This window comes from Corythoichthys intestinalis, chromosome 6 (assembly GCF_030265065.1).
Source record: "Corythoichthys intestinalis isolate RoL2023-P3 chromosome 6, ASM3026506v1, whole genome shotgun sequence".
Classification (NCBI taxonomy): Eukaryota; Metazoa; Chordata; class Actinopteri; order Syngnathiformes; family Syngnathidae; genus Corythoichthys; species Corythoichthys intestinalis.
In genome coordinates, this window is record NC_080400.1 from 57,316,493 (window position 1) to 57,339,217 (window position 22,725).

At 40.7% G+C, this 22,725-nt stretch overlaps 1 protein-coding gene across 1 annotated transcript in view; it reads left to right on the top strand.

The window, feature by feature from the left end:
- The first annotated feature begins 5,831 nt into the window (after positions 1-5,831).
- The window catches only part of kcnj13 (potassium inwardly rectifying channel subfamily J member 13), a 40,924-nt gene continuing 24,030 nt past the window's right edge, over positions 5,832-22,725 (top strand). The window contains exon 1 of the mRNA XM_057839352.1: positions 5,832-5,971. The gene's annotated coding sequence lies outside the window, so the exon portion shown is untranslated. The remainder of the gene's footprint in view (positions 5,972-22,725) is intronic.

Below are 22,725 nucleotides of genomic sequence, written 5' to 3' on the forward strand. Positions count from 1 at the left end.
TAAATGACAAGCTGTCATTAAGGTGCAAACATAATAATTATTGACAGTAACTTTAACTGTAAAACACTGCTCAATGAGAGATATGGCATTTAGGGGTCACAAAGCTGTTTACTCACATTATCAGCCAGTACTTCAGTGCGTCTTGTGGTTGATGAATCTGAGAGTGAGATTTGTTTGATTTTTCTTGTCATTTCCTCCCTTTCTTTTCCTTCGAACATTGCTGCTATCACTTCAGTCATACACCCATTTATTATTTGTCCATCAGAGAACGGCTTCTTATGTTTGGCCAACACCCACGACACTGAGTGAGGCAAATTCATCAATTTTTTTATCGTTGGTGCATGTCCACTGTGAGAAATAATCTAAAAAGAAAAATCCAGAAATCACAATGCTTGATTTTTTTTTAACGATTTATTTGTGAAATACAGCAGCAAATAAGTATTTCAACACCTGTCTATCAGATAGAATTCTGACCCTTGGTAGGTTCCACATATGTTTATTCATAGTTTTGATACTTACACTGAGAATCTACAATGCAAAAAGTCATGAAAATATAGAAAATGCACATTAAGGAAGGTGTGTCCCAACATTTGGCCTGTACTGTGACAACTGTATGTATAAAGTAACTGCATCTGATATCAGAACTTCATCAGTTTGTACTCAAAGCGACTTGCTAGAACACTAAAATATCATCTAATGCCATACCAACTGCATGAAGATGGCGTTAGTTTCATACAAGCACCACCTTGGCTAACTGGAGCCTGACAGTGCTGCTTGCACAGCTGTAGACTCTGTTTTGTTGTTTTAAGTGAGCTTCAAAATGTCATTCTGCCCTTGCTGTACTGACAGTGCTGCTTGAGGTTTTTGGTATTTGTGGTCGATATCTAGAGGTGGGTAGTGTAGTCCAAAATTTTACTTAAGTGAGAGAAGTGTTACTTCAAAATAATATAACTCAAATAAAAGTAGTCATCCAAAATATTTACTGAAGTACAAGTAAAATGTATTACGTGAAAAGAATGCTCAATTAATGAGTTACTGCTTACATTGTCAGATTTTTTTTTAAACAATGGTATTTCTTTTCTCAGCAGAACGTCATCTATATGAAATGTTATTATACCATTTACAGTATAATTACATGACCCTATTGGGCCTAAAAAAAAATGTGCAAAAACATAATCAAATTCCGACTGGAAAAATCCACAGAAATTAAAACATCACCTGTCCAAAGAGCATAAGTGCCCTCTAGTGGAGACAAATTTAAAAGACCTTATCTCCACTTTCCATGGTGTATCAGTGCCAAATAAAAACTGTGAGAGAGGTTGAAATCGGTGCTTTCGAGTGTTGTTGACGGCAGCACTCTATTTGAATTTTTTTTTTTTTTTAATTCGGCACTTTAAAGACACCATCTGACTGAACAAGCCAGTGTGATCATAGTACTTCAGACTAAAAATCTGTGTGTGGACATGTGACTGTATTGTCACATCTGATTGGTATAATGGAGTAATATGATAATTGTTGCGACGTCTCATTGGTGAAACTAGTAGAGCCACTGTGGGCATCTCTGGCAAAAATAAAGTAAAAGCTAATATGTCAAATAAAAAGGAAAAATGTAAGGACTCTTGTGTAACCCAAAATAGCCGAGTAAAAGTAGCGTTTCTTCCTCACAAATTTGTTCAAGTAAAAGTAAAACGTATGGCGTAGTAAAGCTGCTTTCAGAAGTACCATTTTTCTCCAAAAGTTACTCAAATAAATGTAACTGAGTAAATGTAACGTGTTCCTACCTACCTCTGTATATCAGACCGCAAATACCATGGGATGGCCTAGGACTTGGTCTGAGGGTTGTAGTAAAATAAAAGCTTGGCTTGTATTAACATTCATTCATTCATTCATTCATTCATTCATCTTCTGAACCGCTTATCTTAGTCAGGGTCGCTGGGGTGCCAGAGCGCATCACATCTAGCAATGGGCAGGAGATACTGTAGGCTACCCCCCGAAATGGTTGCCAGCCAGTCGCACGACACGTAAAGACAAAAAAAATAAAACATTTGAGTGTTAAATCAGCCTACCATGCATGTTTTTCGGATGTGGGAAGAAGCCAGAGTACCTAGATGGAACACATAAGGGGTGAAAGTGCGCCGGAACACCATTCCGGTATAAAATTCGGAGGTGGAACTGTTGGGTTTTTATGTGAGTGGGGGACTCAGGTGCAGAGATGATAAGCAAAAGTGGCAGTGGCTTCAATTTATTGACAGGTTTGGTAGAAGGTGTTGAAACAGTCAGGGGAGACTTTGTAGTGGATGAGTAGATTAGCAAGCAGGCGTTCAGGGAACAAAAGAAGAATTTGCTAAAATAAACATTTAATCATGAAGGCTCATTTTGTACAGTGGTATGAAAGATATCTAAACCTATTGGAATTTCTCACATTTCTGCATAAAATAACCATCAAATGTGATCTGATCTTTGTCAAAAGCACACAGATGAAAAAAAAACACTGTCTGCTTTTAACTAAAACCACCCAAACATATAGGGTTTCCTATTTAATGAGGATAGTATGCAAACAATGACATAAGGGGGGAAAATAAGTAAGTGAACCATCACATGTAATATTTTGCAACCCGTTCTTGTTATCATTTTGACGCCACGGGGTGAGGAGGGAGTTTAAAGTCTGTGTTGCCCAACGACAGCCCCAAAACATCACTGCTGTAGAGGGGATCTGCATGGAGGAATGGGCCAAATTACCAGCAACAGTGTGTGAAAAGCTTGTGAAGAGTTACAGAAACCGTTTGGCCTCCGTTATTGCCAACAAAGGGTACATAACAAAGTATTGAGATGAACTTTTGGTATTGACCAAATACTTATTTTCCACCATGATTTGCAAATAAATTCTTTAAAAATCAAACAATGTGATTTTTCTCTTGGGGGGGTTCACATTCTGTCTCTCATGGTTGAGGTTTACCCATGTTGACAATTACAGGCCTCTCTAATTTTTTCAAGTGGGAGAACTTGCACAATTAATGGTTGACTAAATACTTATTTGCCCCACTGTATACTTGATGTGTGCACAGAGATATTGGACTCTGCCAGTAAGTCTTAAGCAGACACTCTAGGGTTCTTTTTTACAATTCTGAGAATTCTGCGCTGAACTCTTGGCGTCATCTTTGGTGAACGGCCACTCCTTAAGAGAGAAGCAACAGTGCCAAACTCTGTTCATTTGTAAACAACTTCACTGACTGTCGATGGATGAACATCCAGACTTTTAAGGCAAGGTTCATACTACAGGTCTTAATGCACGAATCTGATTTTTTCATGTTTTTCCGACTCGAGTGAGGCATTAACTTGATGGTCTGAATTTGACAAGTCGCATAGAACTGGACCATTTCAAATTTGATCTGGGTCAGTTTCGTATGTGGTTTACATTTTGTGGGCCACATTTTTCCAGAATGTCGTGGCGGTCCGTACTGTCAAGTCTCCCAAATCAGAATTCATGCAGCAATTATGTCATCATAGAGCGAGAGAGAAGCTACGGTAGCGGTGCAGCTGTGCGTTATTAGCGCCTAGCTTGCATTGAACACGGCTTTTGGGGAAGCTGGCTTGACAACAGTCATAAAAAAATTTAAATGAGTTGAGGATAAGCCTGAGAATGATCGGTTTTCTCTCTGCTCTATATGAGCAATATTTCAACATTGCTTACATGGCAGAGAGTCGGGGCAAACTGCCCCTATGTGTGTGTGACATACACGGACAGTGCGTGCATGCTACCGATCCATATAAACTTTGAATATAAGCCTAAATGGGGATTATTTATGTTTTTTTATTTGTGTGCTCTTTTTGAAAAGCAAAATATGGTATCCCTGGAATGACGGATGACAGCCAGCATGTGTGACCATTTGTTTTGAAGCTTCTGCGCATGCAGGTCTTCTTGCGCAGCTTGTGTCGGACTGCGAATTAGTGCCCATGCATAATACTTGAATGGTCTCAATGGACAAAGGCAGTCTGAACAGGCACGCCAAAAAAACAGATATGACAAAAAATCGGATTTGTGCATTAAGACCTTTGGTATGAACTTAGCCTTAGAAATGATTATGTATCCTTTCCAAGCTTTATACAAATCAACGATCCTTGATCGCAGGTCTTCAGACAGCTCATTTGACCGAGCCATGATGCACATCCGACAATGCTTGTCATCAAGATAATTCTTACCAGATGTGTGTTTTATAGTGGGTAGGGAAGCTTTATACCACTCATCACTGATTGGGCACACACCTGACTTAGATTGTTTGGTAAAAATTGGTTTCAATTGCTCTTTAAGTCTCCTTAGGCAGAGGGTTCACTTACTTGTTTTTCCCCTTTTTGACATTGTTTGCATGCTTTTCTCGTTAAAATATGAAAACCTATTAATGTTTGGGTGGTTTTAGTTAAAGCAGACGCTGTTTTTACATCTGTGTGATTTTGACAAAGATCAGATCACATTTAAAGGTGATTTTATGCAGAAATGTGAGAAATTCCAAAAGGTTCACATACTTTTTCATACTGTATTTATAGCCAACTTGGTCATTTTGCTAGTAGTCTAATATAGCTCATACAGATGCATACAACACGTGTTGTCTCATTGTAAGACTTATATAGGGTTTTTAATTTTTTTCCCCAGACATATTTGGTTTTTTGTTTTGTTTTTTTTGGTCCAATATGGGTTTTTGAACATTTTGGGTTGCCGACCCCAGGCCCTATAGGACTTGGTCAGAGTGTTGTCGTAAAATAAAGACTTGGCTTGTATTAACATTCATTCATTTATTCATCTTCAGAACCGCTAATCCTCATGAGGGTCGCAGGGGTGCCGGAGCCCATCCCAGCTAGCAACGGGCAGGAGGCATGGTACACCTTGATGCAGCCGCAGGGCACACAGAGACAAAAAAATATATATTTGACTGTTCCATCAGCCTACAATGCATGTTTTTGGGATGTGGGAGGGAATCCATGCATGAACGTGGAGAACATGCAAACTCCACACAGGGAGGCCCTGTATTATCAGAACATTCTAAATCATCTTAGATGTACACTGTGATGTATCAACTGATTTGTAGTTGCTCAAGGGTCAAAAACCATGGTTGACATTTTACCTCCAGTCATGTGCCTTTGCTTTCTTTTGTCACCAGCAAAGAAGAAATGTGGTTAATACGTTAACTATTCTGGTTCAAGCAATGATGGGGTAAACCAGACTTGCATATTTGGAGAAAACTGAACTGTTTCTTGCTGTTTTTTTTTAAATTCAACATTACCTAAACTTTTTGGATCTCATCTTAATGATGAGCTGTACTTTAAAGGTATGCACCAGCTGCTTTATGTTTTCTCTCGGCTATTGGGATTTGCTTGGCTTAAATTTCACTCATCCGAAAAGATGTACATGGAAATAAATTACAGTTAAATCCATGTTTCGTATTGAATCATTTATTCATGTTTAACCTTCTTAAGGTATGTGTGTTTAGGCTCCCGATTTTTTAAGTTCTCAGTTGAAAACATTTTTGGCATTAAACAAATTGGGACAATATTTACTCGTATGTCGACAACTAATTTTTTGTCAGGAGTAGCTGCGGGACACCGACCAGCAACAAGCTGCTTTTTGAATGAACTGTGACAAGGTGTTGTTTCTTTCCCCCTCCCTCTGTCGTCTGTCTTCCGGGAACGCTAATAGGCTCCATGCAGAGTAATGTGACCAATTGAATCATCCGCGGCCCAGAGCTGCAAGTCGCTGATCGGCGGGGCAAAGAGTATCACGCTCACTAACACGCTCCTTGGTGACACAAACTGGGTTGGTCTCAGGATTTCTCTGGGATGTTATAGACTTTCTTGCCAAATGAACTAGTATTTGCACCATTTAGTCGGTTTGGTCCCTTTTTCCTACTTGGCAGACCTCAGACAAGCTGAAAGGTGAAAAGGTCACAGGGCCTCTCTGTAACCCTGACTGGAGATTGAGGTGAGTACACACACTCCTATCTGCACAATGAACTGTGATTTGATCAGTTTAGTCAATTTGAGGAAACAAAGTTAGCCTGACTTGTTGCCACATGAAACAGAATTTAGAGTTCAATATACTTTATATGATGTTAATATAATGTTATTCGATACTGTACAGAACTGTTGATCAACTTGAAATGCATGACTCTCATTTACAGCATTAAACGCTTTGACTGCATTTAATATGCACGGTAACACAAGGGCAATGGGAATTACTGTTAATAAGTTCAATAAATTGATTGAACGTGACCCCCACCCCAAAAAAAAGCCTTTTAAGTTTGAGAGTCAAATATCTTTTGACAAGTTTGTACAAACTTGTATTGTAGAAGGAGGAAATAGCTGACTCATCTGTCATGGGTCACCACCATTATGAGGGGCTACATAGAGTTGTCTGAAGTATTCCACCAGCCTCAGGGTTTCTGATTTAGCTTTTTTTGCACATACAGTTTGGATTCTTTAAAAGCACGATAGTTTGTTGTATTGAACGTTTGAACAACTTAAAAGAAGTTTATTTGTGGGGATGCTTTGCAAAGAAAAGCTTCCCACGTATATCATTGCTATTCTTTTTTTCTTGTGCACTTTTTCGGGGCGCCACCCAGCCAACAATGTTGAACTGATCGACACAGCTCCAACTTCGAAACATTCTAATAATTCACTCGACGCAGGGTCTTTTTCGATTTCTCTCCTGACATTTGTGATTTCAGGTTTTTTTTTTTTTACCTTTTACCGGGAAAAAAAATCACCATTCATTCCCAATTTCCCATTCATTGGCAAAAAGATTGGAATTTTCTTAAATTTCAAAATGAATTTCATCCTGTTTTTTTGCATCAGATTTATATAATTAACAAGTGAAAAAAAAATCAGGAAATCAAGATGCACAAAAGTTGTATACACGTTTTGCCGAAAAGATACGGTTCCACCCAGTGGCGCAGGAAGTGGGGTGCTGAGGGTGCTGCAGCAACCCCTGGTTTTGGGGGGAAAAAAAGTGTTCTGTTATATTCTTTTATTTATTTTTAAATAAATAACACATTGAAACAATAGCGTCTTTAACGTCGGTAATTAAATATATATGTTGAAAACTTTTTTTTCTTTTTTCATAACACCACGTGACACCTTGCTTGCTACTGGGTCACATTGAATAGGGCACTATTGGAACGGAAAAGTAAACTTGACGAAGAAGGCGTTAAAGCAACACTAGGTACCTTTTCAGTTTTGGTTGATTTTAGCGACGCAGGTGGACAAAAGTGGTAGTGTTTTGCCTAAAAGTGCCGGTGACACAAAAAGCATGTTTATTTCACATTACACGCAGTATTTGATGCTCCTGAATGAAGTGGACCGATTGGATGTATGTGGAAGCGATCGAGATACAGAATATATTAAATTTTTTGAATCCCGCACTACAAAAATGAGACACTTCCGGCCAGGGTCTCGGATTTAGGAAGAAGGCGAATGTGACGTCAGTGTACTAATCATTTTCACTTTAAAACCATTACTATCGTATGCAGAAGGACTTTGGATTCAGCTGATTTTGCGGATTAATTCATTTATTTTTTGCGTCATGCTAGCCCAATGTGCTGCAGGCTTTTGTTGATACACCAGGGACAGTGGTGTGAGGCTTTTTTGGATTTCCAAAACATCCTGTTCACCACGAATATTGGTCAAACCAAGTCCGAAAAATCGAGAGACCATTGAAAGAATGACAAAGCAAGTAAGCTATGTGTTTTATATTATGTATTTATATTATGTATACTATGGGATCATGGCAAACGTTTTTATGAGGAGGTGGCTTGCATTTTGTGGGTGACAATGCTCCCTGTCCACTGAGAACGCCACTCGGCCGACGATCAGCAGCTTGTCGCACACTATGGTCGCCAGCCGATAAAGGCGTGCCCGCTATAGAGCACTATTCTCGGCTTGGGGCCGGGGAGCCCCCCGTTCTCATCTCCAGTTCTCGATTGTGTAGACTTCCACCCCCCTCGGTCCTCTTCGTGTGCCCGCCTATGGAGCGCTATACTTGGCATCGGCTCAGGCAGCCACGCGCTCTGACGTCGACCAGTTTGTCCACTGAGAATGTGCTATTTTCGCTGTCCTGAATCTTGTTCCGAATCTTCCCCCTCAATGGGCTGAATTCTAAATCAGCTGAAATCGTTACTCTACCGACGTCATCACCCAGATGGAGGCACTAGACGGCGATAGACCCTACTCACATGACGTCACAACCACGCCTCCGCGCCATATTGTCCGTCAGCTCGTCGGGTTTAGGCATTGCCGCTATTCCTATTATGGCGTGTTTTTCTGCTCGTTAACATTAATAATCAAAATGGTGAAGGCGTGTGTGGCGGTTGGTTGCAATAACAGAGAAGATAGACGGAGAGACTTGAAGTTCTACCGTATTCCGAGAGACCCGGAGAGGAGAGCGAGATGGACTGCTGCAATTCGACGAGAAAACTGGGCACCAAACAATCACTACAGATTATGTAGTAGTCATTTTATATCTGGTAAGATGCATTTAATATATATTTTGAGAGTTTTGGGCTGACAACCACAATTAAGATCATTGCGAGGCTAATCGCCGACAACATACAGTTTCAAATTCAGGATGCTTATTTCTTCCACCATCATTATTTTTTGAATATTTAGCTGGTACCAAGTGAAAGAAGTTAAACAGGTGTGTCCAAACCTTTTGCAAAGAGGGCCAGGTTTGGTGTGGTAAAAATGCGGGAGGCTACCTTGGCTGATTTACATAGAACAATATATTTAAACAAATTTTAGCAAGCCCTTCTGTGTGTCACATTTGCTTTATAATTTTTTAAATTCATAATTTCAACAATCTCGTCTTTGTGGCGTTCTCTTTCGACACTCGGGCTCTTGCGAAATACTGCTGCTGTGAAATTAAACTAGCTTCAAGTTGCTATAATTTCTCGCTGCGTATCTTCCCTGTAATGTTGTTGTACATATCAGCGTGTCTTGTTCGGTAATATTATTATCGCGTCACATTGAACTCTTTGAAAACAGCGACTGTCTCTTTGCAAATGAGGCAGACACAGTTGTTGCGTGTTTTATTGAAGAAATAGTCCAATATCCACCTATCCTTGAAGCGTCGGCCATCGCAGTCAACTTTTTTTTTATTGATTGTCGCCATTTTAGAAAATTGGAAGTAAAGGGTCACACGGGGTAATGTTGCTTAGAGTGCTGCTCTTAACCTTTTTCAAACTTTCATGATAATAGGCTGATTTTGTGTGGACAAGATAGTTGTAGATATCAGGATAGCAGATGTCAGGCAGAGAGGGCGAAGACAGCGGGTCGAAGAATATTGATTTAGGCATCAAATATGGATCTGGCGAATGGATAGACTGAAGCTTTTCCACATAACGCCTTTTATGCAACGCATCCAATGAGTGTACTGCGTCTGAAAGCACCGGGGCTTCCATGAATTGCACTATAAATTGCACGACAAATTGAAACCATTGAGAATATGGATAAACACTGACGGACAATATGCCGGCCGGATACAGCGACACGTCATTCTGTGACGTTGGTGAGTAGGGTCTATAATGACAGGCGGGGCTATACGGCAGAATAAAAGACTAGTTTCTCGTCATCTGCGCTTTGCCAAATTATTGTAGATGGTCGAATCATCTCAAAATAGGATTTTAATTCACATAATAATGCCATTTCAGATGTCGGAAGACTGCGTTTCCCATGAGGACCAGCGCATGAGTGCACAGTGTCGTAAAATCCTCATTTACCTGTCGCCTGCATTAAATTAAACTACAGATGTCCCGATCCGATATTTGGATCGGATCGGTAGGCGATATGGGCAAAAAAATGCGCATCGGTATCGGATCGGCCGACACGGAAAAATTCCGATCCAGACTTCCGATCCAGTTTTTTTTATTAAGTCCGGTCCGGGTTTTCCAGCGTACCGATTTACATAATCCATTCCAGTTTTCGCTTTGGTTTCCCTAAAATGCGGTCCGCATTTTACAGCACACCTTCAACACACTACATTACCGTCTCCCAATGTACTGAGAGACTTTATCGGTAAAAATGTCAGCTGTGTGGGATCATTTCACCTTAAAGGACGACAAAGACGAAGAAGCAGACCGCAACATATGCCACAATAAAGTCAAGCATGGTAGTAAAGCTGTAAGAAGTTTTAATTCAACCAACCTAATCAAGCATTTAGCGAAATACCACCACAAACAATATAAGGAGTTTGTTAACAAAACCGAAGACAAAAAGAAAGGTCCTACGCAACTAACACTGGCAGAAACTTTTGCTATGCGTGACAAACTTGCACTCGACAGTCCCAAAGCCCAGAGAATAACAAGAGTCGAAGAATTCATTCTGGATGACGAGCCATTATCTCTCGTGAGTAAAGACGCAACATCCAACACTTAGAACCACGGTACAACATGCCCAGCCGTCATTACATCCTTGAGCGATTCGGCCGTGGAAGATTCGAGAACGATTCACAAACATCCAAATTCCGATTATTGAAATATGTCGGGTAAAGCGGAACTAATACACAGCGCGGTCTTTGGGACGCAATGAGAAACGGACCGCATTGCGTCCCGAGAGTAAACATCATGCTTGTCACAGACCCGGGTAATGGCAATGCTCAACTCACGGCTTTAGCTCAACTCATGCTGCTGGATAAAAAACACAAGAATACCTGACTGCTGCTGACAGCCGCTACAAACTACGTCAACATCGTTTAACTGTAGATAATAGATATCATATATATATATATAGAACTAGATGCAAAATGACAGACTCGACAGTGTTAGCAACATTGAAGTATGGAAAACTAGATGCGGTAGTAAACGTCTTAAAGCCATCTTAAAGCATCTTCAAAACAGTTTTAAAACTTTCACATGTCGAAAGTAGACAAAAGGGAAATTATGGAATAACGGGAGCAATTTTAACAACTTCAACAGTTGATTCGCAAAATTAAATGAATTGAATGTAGTTTAAAGCTGCTGATACAGAATGGGGACTTGAGTATTTTATTTACTGTTTTAAAATGTTAACTTGATACTGAAATAGTCGTTTATTTAAACCTGAGAGGCTTTTTTTTTACAATTATTGTAACTAATGCACAAAACATTAAAAGCATCTAATAGCTTGGGGGGGTTTGTGGGATTTTCCACTGATGTTGTTTGTGTGTTTTGCTTTTTTAAGAGAGTTTACAATATTATTTGCTCGTTTTACTGACTGACTATGCCATTTCTGTTTGTTATTTATAATGTTTTGTGTTTGTCACTGAATAAACAGGTTAGTTTCTTGTTACCAACCGTTGCGTGTTATTCAAACTCACCTAATTCAGCTGGCTAGTTGTTATCAAGAGTACTAAAACTCTTTTCAACATGAGTCTGACAACTAAGTAAGGAGGCTAAATAACTTTAAACTTTAACACATGCTCAGATAGGCCGGTATCGGTATTGGCCAGTATCGGTATCAGATCAAAAGTGCAAAACAATATCGGTATCGGATCGGAAGTGCCCTAAATGATCCCTAATTAAACACATTTCTGTTTCCAGCGGCTGTGTAAAGGACGAGTAGAAATGAGGTAATTAATCCAGTTGTGGCTTAACAATAGCATATGACGATGCTTAAAGTAAAAACATTTGATAATGTACCGTATTCCCCCACCGGCCGTCGGACTCCCAGCCTCTGTTGCCTGCAGGTAAATTAGATACATTTCTGTTTTCTGCAGGTGTGTGAAGAATTAATATTAATGAGGTAATGAATCCAGTTGTGGTTAAACAGTATCATATGAAGATGTTGAAAATAGAAACGTTTGAGTTTTTGTATCGTATTCCCCCACCGGCCGTCCGACTGCAAAATTTTCTAAAATTCTAATTTGAGGTAAAAAATGAAGATGATTGTCCTCTTGCGTCTTCAAATAGGTAAGACATGTTTGCATTGTAGCTATATTTATTGTTTTTCGTTGCTGTTGAGCTGCCGCCGTGCAGAGCGTTGTTGGATATTCATGTGCAATTTACCTTAGTGTTGTGAAAACGGGGCGTTAAATCGAGGCTTGTTGGCCCTTTTAGTTTTCAAATGTGTGCATGTGTCATTGCGCCCTCTAGCTGCGGGGTATTGCATTATAATACAAGTGCACATCTATTTCCAATGCAAAAACTCCAACACACACTGTAGTGAAATAGAATGCTGTCTTTGTAGTTACCTAGTTGTAGTACGTAAACTATCCAGCATGCGTAGGTACTGCCATTGTGCACAGCTTGTATGGAGAAAATTCACGAGCATGACAAATTTGGACCGAAACAGCTGTTTTTGGATGGGAAAAACTAAAAAAAGATCCTCAGCACCCCCTGTGAGTGACTTCCAGCTCCCCTGGTTCCACCAAAATTTGACAAAAACTACCCTATTCATTTCCAATGGGGAAAAAAATGACTTTATATCAACAAGAAGTTTTATTTTAAAACAGAATGGAAAGTGAAGAGATGATTAACAAGTGTGTATTTATTGTGTATGTTAATATAATATAAGTTACATTCAAATATTGCAATTGAAATTTGCTAATAAAATCCAGACATTTATTCTGGAAGTTTTCCAAATGTTTCTTTAATAGTTTTTGAAAACAAAGGCTTGAATCGAATGGTGTCCTGTCCTGAATCGAATGGTCACCTGAACCAATACAGGTGAAGGTGAAAGTACAAGTCAATACAGACTTATTTTCCATTGATCATTTAGCCTATCAATTAATTAGATTCATATTCGTGAGAATACTCCTCAGATACCAAATAGTTGATGAAAGGATTTTAAAAGTATTTCCCTTTTTGTACCCTTTAAAATAGACACTAAAACAAAAACAGTGCTGGCATGCATAAAATATGCTCTGAACCCTTCTGAGGTCAACACAAACAGTGACAGCTTTGATAGACTGGCTCAGTAAAATGAAAAAGCACTTGGTTAACATGTGACCATTGTAAACAGTGTGATACTTTTCCGCCCTAAATTATCATTTGAAGGATTATACATACAGTGGGGCAAATAAGCATTTAGTCAACCACCAAAAGTTCTCCTACTTGAAAAGATTAGAGAGGCCTGTAATTGTCAACATGGGTAAACCTCAACCATGAGAGACTGTGAATGTGAAGAAAAAAAAACAGAAAATCACACTGTTTGATTTTTAAAGAATTTATTTCCAAATTAGAGTGGAAAATAAGTATTTGGACACCTACAAACAAGCAAGATTTCTGGCTGTCAAAGAGGTCTAACGAGGCTCCACTCGTTACCTGTATTAATGGCACCTGTTTTAACTCATTATCGGTATAAAAGACACCTGTCCACAACTCGGTCAGTCACACTCCAAACTCCACTTTGGCCAAGACCAAAGAGCTGTCAAAGGACACCAGAGACAAAATTGTAGACCTGCACCTGGCTGGGAAGACTGAATCTGCAATAGGTAAAACACTTGGTGTAAAGAAATCAACTGTGGGAGCAATTATTAGAAAATGGAAGACATACAAGACCACTGATAATCTCCCTCGATCTGGGGCTCCATGCAAGATCTCACCCCGTGGCGTCAAAATGTTAACAAGAACGGTGAGCAAAAACCCCAGAACCACACGGGGCGAACTAGCGAATGACCTACAGAGAGCGGGGGACCAAAGTAACAAAGGCTACTATCAGTAACACAATGTGCCGCCAGGGACTCAAATCCTGCACTGCCAGACGTGTCCCCCTGCTGAAGCAAGTACACGTCCAGGCCCGTCTGCGGTTCACTAGAGAGCATTTGGATGATCCAGAAGAGGACTGGGAGAATGTGTTATGGTCAGATGAAACCAAAATAGAACTTTTTGGTAGAAACACAGGTTCTCGTGTTTGGAGGAGAAAGAATACTGAATTGCATCCGAAGAACACCATACCCACTGTGAAGCACGGGGGTGGAAACATCATGCTTTGGGGCTGTTTTTCTGCAAAGGGACCAGGACGACTGATCTGTTTAAAGGAAAGAATGAATGGGGCCATGTATCGAGAGATTTTGAGTGAAAATCTCCTTCCATCAGCAAGGGCATTGAAGATGAGACGTGGCTGGCTCTTTCAGCATGACAATGATCCCAAACACACAGCCAGGGCAACAAAGGAGGGACTTCGTAAGAAGCATTTCAAGGTCCTGGAGTGGCCTAGCCAGTCTCCAGATCTCAACCCCATAGAAAATCTGTGGAGGGAGTTGAAAGTCCGTGTTGCCCAACGACAGCCCCAGAACATCACTACTCTAGAGGAGATCTGCATGGAGGAATATATATTGTCATAATTCATCGTGTAACTGAGTTTTGCTATGTGTAGTCTACAACCTATTTATATTGCATACCAGAAATTAAATGAGTTATATGACGGGAGTCTTCAGGGTGGGTGTCAAATTGCACCGAGGTTAAGTTGGTGCACAAGTAAAAAATAATTTTTACTGAAGTAAGCTAACACAAAAGAGACGAAGCTCCAGGTAACTTTTTCTTTCGCGACGACGGGGGAAATACTGTTGCCTGGTACACCAGACTCACCGCTGTTCCAGCTATTGAGTCTGGCCACCATTCAGCGGATACAATTTCCAGGGCGGAGCAAGCCACAGCAAACAGACAGCGGAGAGGACCAATCAGCGACGGGCAGACGTGACGTTAGTAAAACGACGAGGGCAGGACGAGGGACTTGCGCGTGAAAGGAAACATACGAGGAGAGCGGAGTTTATTCAACATGGCTAGCGCAAGACAGACTGTTGTCAATGACTCGTGTCAATGTGTTTTGGTCATTTAAAACTGATTTTACCGTGGATTGGAACATATTCTCGGCTCTCCTGTTCACCATTTGAGTTGTTGTGGAGACGACTTCCGACGCACAAGAGTGACGTTGCTCGTTAAGAACACGTCACGCAAATAAACAAATCTGATTTGTCCATTGATTTTGTACCTGCTCGAGAGGCCGTTAATGGGCTGGGTCCCAGACTTTTCTCTGTGTTTGAAAAATACAGGGAGAACAGTCTGGCCGTGCCAGGCAAGAAAGACTGGGCTTTTCTCAACAACATATTAGCACACTGACACATAGGCGGAGATTGGGGTAGGGGGTGTCAATGCCCCCTTCGGTGGCCGAAAAATGTCATTGCATGTAACTGACTTTCCTATACATTTAAAATAAAGACCTAGCCGTGAAAATGTTGTCTATAAAAGTTGTAAAGCAGTAAAGCAAAACAACAAAAATAAATAATATATGAACAAGAATCCTACAAAGTACAGTATTTCATAATGGTCAAGCTTATTTTTCGAACAGATCGTGTGACTAGCACCTTAGAGACTGTCTTTTGCTTTGCTTAGCCAAAACTACCCCTGAGGAGGCAAGATGGATATTTAGAATTTGTTTAAAGTGCCTGTGACAGCATAAAAAAAATCTTAAATAACATTATTATGTGAATTAAAATCATACTTTGAGACGATTCGACTATATACAACAATTTGGCAAAGCACAGATGACGAGAAATTAGTATTTTAATCTGCTTTTTAGCCCCGCCTGTCATTAGTTGGATGATGATGACAGCAGGGTAAAGATTTCAGCTGATTCAGCATTCAGCACATTGAGGGGGAAGATTCAGAACTAGGAAAGTGCGACAGAGAGCAGCAAAATGTCATCATTGTTTCAATCTCTCTACTCCAATATTTTTACAGGATATTCTTTTTATCGAAGTATTTTTCCCCCATTGCTGAATAAATGGTTTGGTCATGACAAATAACAGTCTTGTGCTAAATGGAATGTAAAATATTAAAAATACATTTATTCAGTACGACTGGTCAAAATTACTGCATCATGGTCAAAACTGCCGACTTCTTTACCTCCCGAACGGTATTTTATGCCACTGGAGTTAGTCCAGCTTTTGTCATTTCCTTCGGAGACGGAGGAAAGAGCATAAACAAAACAGGAGGCGTGACAGCTAGCTGACGTGCTAACCCGAACCGAACGGCTGTTCCAATTTTTTTCGCTTTTCGAAAACGAAAAATCACACAAAACTACCCCAACTCATGTCACACACGTCAGCGACGGTGACAGCCTTCACCGATTGGCCAGACCCTGGCGGCAAGCAAGTTTCAGCTCGTCGTTCCCCTGCTGCGGGCAGGAGTGCTCGTTGCCGGGGAATCAGCAGGAGAATGACCGCCGAGCGGCTGTTCCAATCTTTTTCGCCTTTCGAAAACGAAAAACCACACAAAACTACCCTACTAAAGTCACACACGGTGGCGAGGGTGACATCCTACACCGATCGGCCAGCCCCCAGCGGTATATACTAGTGCACTGCATTTCAGGGACATCAACATGTTTTGCCCCCTCCCCCTCAACCTTCCTCCTCTGCATCATGTCAACTAGCTCTCTACCTTTGAATATAGTAGTTTATTAGGTTTAATAGTTCCAACATTCACAGCCCCTACTCTAAATTCTAGACTCTTGGTGTTGCTCTTTTTCTTCCTACGAACACACCATCTTCCTAACCTCCTTCAACCAACAGTGGTCCTGTTTCCACCAGTACCCTGCAGGTCAACAGCACCGATGGCGGTCGTTGTTAACCCGGGCCTCAACTGATCCGCTATGGAAGACATATATCTGATTCGCATGTTTGATTTGGTTTTACATCGGATGCCCTTCCTGACACAACTCTGTATTTATCCGGGCTTGTGACCGGCACAGGAAGACACTGGCTTGTGCCCCCTTGCGGCTACATTACATCCAAATTACATACTACATTTTTCCACTTTGAGGCTGGAAGGCCCCCAGCAGTCACATCACAACATCCAGTACCCAGCAACTGTAATACTAATACTTCAGGAACACGACGACGTAAGACGTGTGCTGATATTGGTGAACCCCAGGAAGGCGACTGGTCCAGGGAGGGTGCTCAGAGACTGTGCTGACCAGCTGACAGGGGTTTTCACCACACTATTCAACCAGTCCCTGTCACAGGCCACCGTTTCATCCTGCCTCAAGACCTCCACCATCATCCCGATCCCCAAGTCAGCAGTGGATAGCCTCAATGACTACAGGCCTGTTGCACTTACGCCTGTGGTCATGAAGTGCTTTGAGAGGTTGGTGGCCCAGCACATCAAGGACTCCCTTTCCCCCCACACTGGACCCTCAGCAGTTTGCTCGATGACGCCATAAATATTGCACTCTACAACACGTTGACCCACCTTGGGCACCAGGGGAGCTATGCCAGAATGCTCTTTCTGGACTTCAGCTCAGCTTTCAATACCATTATCCCGGGAATTCTGGTGGAGAAACTCTCACACTTGGGGCTCTCCTCTGCCATCTGCCACTGGATCATGGACTTTCTCTCAAACCACCCATACCTTGTGAAACTCGGCCACCACGTCTTTTCTACTCTAACACTGAGCACCGGCTCCCCCCAAGGATGTGTCCTGAGTCCTCTGCTTTTAACTCTCTACACCACTGACTGCTCACCGACCCACCTCTCCAATAAGATCGTTAAGTTCGCGGACAAAACCACCTTGGCTGGCCTTATTCCTGGAGGGGATGAGGCCGCGTACAGAGAGGAGGTTGAGAAACTGGCAGTGTGGTGTTCGGAGAACAACCTCATTTTGACCACCACAAAAACTAAGGAGGTCATATTGGACTTTAGGAAGAAAGTCACAGCACCGCTAGCTAACAATGGGGACTGTGTAGAGAGAGTCAGTTCTTTCAAACTCCAGGGGGTGCATATTTCTGATGACCTGTCCTGGTCTGCCAACACCAGAGCAGTGGTAGGAAAAGGCCCAGCAGCAACTCCACTTCTTGAAAGTGCTCAGAGAAACCACCTGGAACAAAAGCTGCAGGTGTCGTTCTATAGAGCCGCTGTGGAGAGCATACGGACGTACTGCATCACGGTGTAGTATGCTGGGTGCACAGCAGCAGACAGGAGAACCCTGCAGAGAGTCATCAACACAGACCAGAAGATCATCGGCTGTCCTCTGCCCAGTTTTGAGGACATTTCCTGCTCCCACTACCACAGAAGAGCTGTTAACGTTATTGAGGACCCTTCTCATCCCGGCCACCACCTCTTTGACGTGCTGCCCTCCGGCAGACGCTACAGGTCCCACAAAACTAGGAGTAACAGGCTGAGAGACAGCTTCTGTCTCAGGGCCATTACTATCTTGAACACAAAAAAACTATGAACTCCTCAAATACACTTTTTTAACTTGGTGTGTAACTTGTACTAAATAGTGAACCTGCACATCACTTGGACCAGTTTTCTATGTATAGAAATATTATTTATTTATTTAATTAATTTTATTGGATACATATTTTTATACTGGAGTGCCATGTCCAATTTCGTTGTTCACAATGTTCCATTGTTGACAATGACAATAAAGACCTATTCTATTCTATTCTATTCTATTCTATTCTACATATATAAAATAAATACATACTACACACATATAAAGTGCATTATATACAAAATTTTTCTTTCATGTCTATTGGTTTTTATTGGTTATTAATATTAGGGCCATTTAATGAATAATTGAAGTACAAATCTTACATATTGCTCCATTAAGAGGCTGTGAATATATTATTTGCAGTATATATAGGCGTATGTTTGAAGGACCACTATGAGTGTATGTTGTTGTTTTTGTTTTTTTTTTGTCATATGACAACGCATCTACAATTATAAAATGCATAACAGTGGAACCTTGATTAACACATACTAACCCACAATTAGTCAACCAGCAGTTTAATATAACAATAGGAAATACTTTAGGAGCATTTTAAGCACTTCCTATTCCTATTGTTAATATTGTTGTTGCATCCAAATTTCACTTTTATGAGCTTTAAATCATGCTATAGGCATTCCCCGCTTAAAAACTGTTGGAGTGGTTTTCTGAAACATTCACCTATGTTTGAGAAGTTGTGGAGTGTCTAACATCTGCTTGTGAGGGCATCTGAAATGCTCAGTGGTACCTACCTCCGCCCCCGCTCCAACGTGTGCTTTCATGGTCCCCCCTCCACACCTGTCCTCCTTTCCCCTACTCCCCGCCTCTCTTCCCCCTCAAGGCAAGTTTGCAGCTTAGCTAACACTTAGAGCTTAGGCAGACTACAATTGTGAAGAAAAACGTTTTTTCATTGAATTTTTTTTTAAATTATTTATGTAAGAAATATTTTTTATATACAAAGGAGAATTTCCTCTTTTCACACTTCCATAGGACGATGCACTTCGCCAGAAAGTAAAAAAAAAAAAAAAAAAAAAAAAGTGAAATGAAATGAAATGAAAGTAAACCAGAGAGCTTGAGTAAGGAAATAGAGGCAAGGGGGAAGTTTTTTTTTTTTAAAGAGACAAGAGTCCAATTTTCAGCTGTTTGAGACAGCCTCCAGTATACAGTGGGGCAAATAAGTAATTAGTCAACCTCCAATTGTGCAAGTTCTCCTACTTGAAAAGATTAGAGAGGCCTGTAATTGTCAACATGGATAAACCTCAACCATGAGAGACAGAATGTGGGAGGAAAAAAAACAGAAAATCACATTGTTTGATTTTTAAATAATTTATTTCCAAATTAGAGTGGAAAATAAGTATTTGGACACCTACAAACAAGCAAGATTTCTGGCTTTCAAAGAGGTCTAACTTCTAATGAGGTCTAACGAAGTCTAACGAGGCTCCACTCGTTACCTGTATTAATGGCACCTGTTTTAACTCATTATCGGTATAAAACACACCTGTCCACAATCTCAGTCAGTCACACTCCAAACTCCACTATGGTCAAGACCAAAGAGCTGTCGAAGGACACCATAGACAAAATTGTAGACCTGCACCAGGCTGAGAAGACTGAATATGCAATAGATAAAACACTTGGTCAAATCCTGCACTACCAGACGTGTCCCCCTGCTGAAGAAAGTACACGTCCAGGCCCGTCTGCGGATGATCCAGAAGAGGACTGGAAAAATGTGTTATGGTCAGATGAAACCAAAATAGAAATTTTGGTAGAAACTCAGGTTCTCGTGTTTGAAGGAGAAAGAATACTGAATTGCATCCGAAGAACCCCATACCCACTTTAAAGCATGGGGCTGGAAACATCATGCTTTGGGGCTGTTTTTCTGCAAAGGGACAAGGACGACTGATCTGTGTAAAGGAAAGAATGAATGGGGCCATGTATCGAGAGATTTTGAGTGAAAATCTCCTTCCATCACCAAGGGCATTGAAGATGAGACGTGGCCGTGTCTTTCAGCATGACAATGATCCCAAACACACAGCCAGGGCAACATAGCAGTGGCTTCGTAAGAAGCATTTCAAGGTCCTGGAGTGGCCTAGCCTGTCTCCAGATCTCAACCCCTTAGAAAATCTGTGGAGGGAGTTGAAAGTCTGTGTTGCCCAATGATAGCCCCAAAACATCACCGCTCTAGAGGAGATCTGCATGGAGGAATGGGCCAAAATACCAGCAACAGTGTGTGAAAAGCTTGTGAAGAGTTACAGAAAACGTTTGGCATTGAGATGAACTTTTGGTATTGACCATATACTTATTTTCCACCATGATTTGCAAATAAATTCTTTAAAAATCAAATAATGTGATTTATGGGGTTTTTTTCCACATTCTGTCTCTCATGGTTGAGGTTTACCCATGTTGACAATTACAGGCCTCTCTAATATTTTCAAGTAAGAGAACTTGCACAATTAGTGGTTGACTAATTAGTTATTTGCCCCACTGTATCTTGTCTGGCCACCTGACAGAGGTGCATCAGATGGCACCAGGACAAGAGAAAGATGGCCAAGATTTTGTAGAGGCGGCAGTAGACATGTGCCGGTTACCGGTTTCACGGTTTACCGTGGTGTGAAAACGTCGCGGTTTCAAAACCACTAAAATTTTCCGTCAGACCGTAGTACGGTATTCGCCATTTTTCATGTGTCAAAAATCCAGCCAGAAGTGGCGTGGCGCGGCAGCGCTCACCCCCTCCCGTTTGTTGCTGCGTGTGAAAGTGATTATCGTCTAAACAGCCAGCGAACCCTAAACAAATACTCCAAACATAAGGCGTTCTTTTCTTCAATTTATTGAGCTCTCAAATCGTGGTAAGTGAAATATACAGAATGAAGACATTTAAAACGTTGTACAATTGTATTTTTCCATGTGTGAGTAGCTAAACAGATTAGCACTATGAGTTCGCCAAAAACAAAACACATATTTTCCTTTGAAATTCGATATACAAACTAACTAAAAGCTTATAAAAGACGAATGTTAGCCTAGGCTTAGCTGGGAGAGCAACTTCGTCGAGTGTTACAGCCGCAGAGTGAGAAAACAAGCATGATTCTCTTGAATGAAGGGGGGGGAAAGGCATAGCATCAAAGATCGTCAATTGAGGAAAGATGATCTTGCCCTAAGCACAAATCCACGTTCGCTGGATCAAGGACAGGTCTCACTCCCAATTATTATTATTATTTTTTTTTTTAAGATGAAACCTTTCCACAACAATATTTACATTTTAACTAACTTATACATTTTTAACTAACTTATTAACTTTTGAATTCTTTGTTCCTTCTAACACAAAGGCATGACATCATGTAGACTAGAGTTGACACAGTGGCTGAAAATGGCGAAACTTCACTTGAGCTTTTCAATCCTCAAAAAAAAAATTATGCAGTACAAATTTTTAAAAATTTTATTCAAAAGAGTTTTTACTTTTTTTATAGAAATTATTTTGTTCTTGCTCTAAACTTGCGCAACTTGAGCTGTGGCTGTGGGTATAGTCTACGTTATATTTTAATTTTATTTAAAATTTGTTTGTTTTTTTATTGATAATTTATATATTTTAACAATACATTCATCTTCCAATTTGCAACTATGTTCTGAAAAAAAAAATCCTGTTCAATGGAAAGAAGTTTTTTTTTTTTTTTTAATCAATACATCTCAAAATAACACATTTTGGAGCTATAATTGCAATACCGTGATACCGTGAAACCGCGGTATTTTTGCTCACGGTTATCGTACTGTCAAAATCTCATACCGGCACATGCCTAGGCGGCAGCAGGGAAGCAAAGAACCAGCACACGACATTAACTTTGTTTTTTACATCAAGTACTAACATGACATTTCCTCCCTGGAGAGGAGTGGCACATGAAGGCTGACTTCGCCAGCCTTTGCTGGTTCCCAACTGAAATCATCTCTACATCTGTCCGCCCTCACATTGTTGTGTAATCCTAAGCAATGGGCCATTTTTCTCCCCACTTTTCAGTGTTCAGGGTGCTGCAGTGACAGATACAACATTTTCTCTTCGCATGGGCAGAGCCCATATATGACATAATTTGGAAATGTTCAGCTGCATGTTAATTTTAAATAAACCATATAAACAAATTGAAACACCTCTGCAGATCAGCTCCCAGAAACTGTGACCATTATAAAAAAATTATTTATGATTAGACGACGGGACTTGCGCTGTGTATGAACCCTGCACTTGATTATAAAATTTACATATTTGTGCACACCTAAAACAACTGAACGTTTTTTACTTTGTATTTTAATTCAAAAGATATCTTAAGTGTTGTGCAAATAGAAAATATTCAATCAGATATTTAAAAACAAACTAAAATATCATTGGATGTTAATAACAGTTGATGAACAACATCCGTGAAGGGGCTGTGCAGTGTGGTAACTTTTGAGCTCCTTGCAGATGGAAAAACGCATTCCTACTCTGCATGTCGCTGTGTTCCACGGACAGATTTCCTGCTGAGAA